Source organism: Zingiber officinale, chromosome 11A, assembly GCF_018446385.1.
Source record: "Zingiber officinale cultivar Zhangliang chromosome 11A, Zo_v1.1, whole genome shotgun sequence".
Classification (NCBI taxonomy): Eukaryota; Viridiplantae; Streptophyta; class Magnoliopsida; order Zingiberales; family Zingiberaceae; genus Zingiber; species Zingiber officinale.
Genome location: NC_056006.1, coordinates 54,084,875 through 54,086,311, shown reverse-complemented (window position 1 = coordinate 54,086,311; position 1,437 = coordinate 54,084,875). Strand labels below are relative to the sequence as shown.

Sequence of the window (1,437 nt, the reverse complement as noted above, 5' to 3'; positions counted from 1 at the left end):
GTTTCTTATCCTAACATTTGTAAACCACTTTTTGATTGTCTAGATAATTCGCCGTGCGAAGTTAACTAATGCTTAATCAACAGTCCCTGTGGATACGATAATCTTTTATATTACTTGCGACATTTCCGTACACTTGCGGAGCGTAACACTCATGAAGACCCCAATCAACACTTAGAGGTCTTTTATGAAATATGTGGTACCATGAAAATGAATAGAGTTCCTTCAGATGCAGTTAGATTATTATTATTTGGGTTTTCTCTAAGAGATAGGGCAAAGCAATGGCTGAATTCTTTGGCCCCTAATAGCATCACCACTTGGGAGCAGTGTGAGCAACAGTTTCTTGATAAATTCTATCCACCAAGCAAAATCGCTCATATGAGGAATTTAATTGCAAGATTCAAGCAAACTGACTCAGAATCTCTTTTTGAAGCATGGGATAGATATAATAGTATGCTCAGATAATGCCCACATCATGGGTTGGAAAGATGGTTAGTGTTGCACACTTTTTATAATGGTATCAACTATCATACCAAAGTGTCCCTTGATTCAGCTGCTGGAGGGGCACTTATGAACAAAAGTTTAGATGAGGCTGAAGAAATTATTGACAGTATAGCACAAAATCATCATCAATGGGCAAATGAAAGAAGTGTTGGCTATTCTTCTGTAAACCCAACAATTAAAGCATCAGGGAAGTTTGATGTAGATGCGGTCACTCTTTTGTCTGCAAAATTGGACGCTCTTATAAAGAAATTTGAGAATATGGGGACTAGTGCTAATATGGTCAATGTTATTAGTACATCTTGTGAAGTATGTGGGAGTTCAGAGCATTCAAATGACTCATGTCCATTGGGAGCTATCACTTCACAAATCAATCAACTGGAACAATGTGATGCAATCATGAGTTACAATCAAAGGCAGAACAACCCATACTCAAATACTTATAACCCTGGATGGAAGAGCCATCCCAATTTTTCTTACAGAAATAATCAAGATCAAGGACCATCTATGGGGGCAAGACCAAATTTTCAAGTTGGGCAACAAAATTTTCAACATCTATCTTCTCAAGGCTTACCAAAGTCAAATATTGAAAAGATGCTTGAAGAAATTATCTCAAGTCAGAATGAAATGAAGCAAGATTTAGCAAAGCTCATTCAGAGAATGGATAATTCTGAAAAGCATCAAAAGATCCAGGATAGTCAAATTGCCCAACTAGCTTCCTCATCATCCAGAGCACCAGGACAACTTCCAGGAAAACCTGATGTGAATCCTATGGAGCATTGCAATAGAATTGAGCTTAGGAGCGGACGGACCTTGGGAGACTCCCAAGTGACTGCTCCAAAAGGGATACAAAAAGAAGAAGAGCTCTCTCCTCCTATACCAAATCGAATTCAAGCTAATGAGGAGAGTACCATTGAGGTTGAAGAGACTCTTCCACTA

At 38.6% G+C, this 1,437-nt stretch overlaps 1 non-coding gene across 1 annotated transcript; it reads right to left on the bottom strand.

Annotated features, from left to right (window-relative positions):
- Positions 1-373: 373 nt before the first annotated feature.
- Positions 374-479, bottom strand: LOC122033201. Its single transcript, XR_006126442.1, has one exon. It is a non-coding gene; the product is annotated as a small nucleolar RNA R71 (small nucleolar RNA).
- Between the last annotated feature and the right edge of the window lie 958 nt (positions 480-1,437).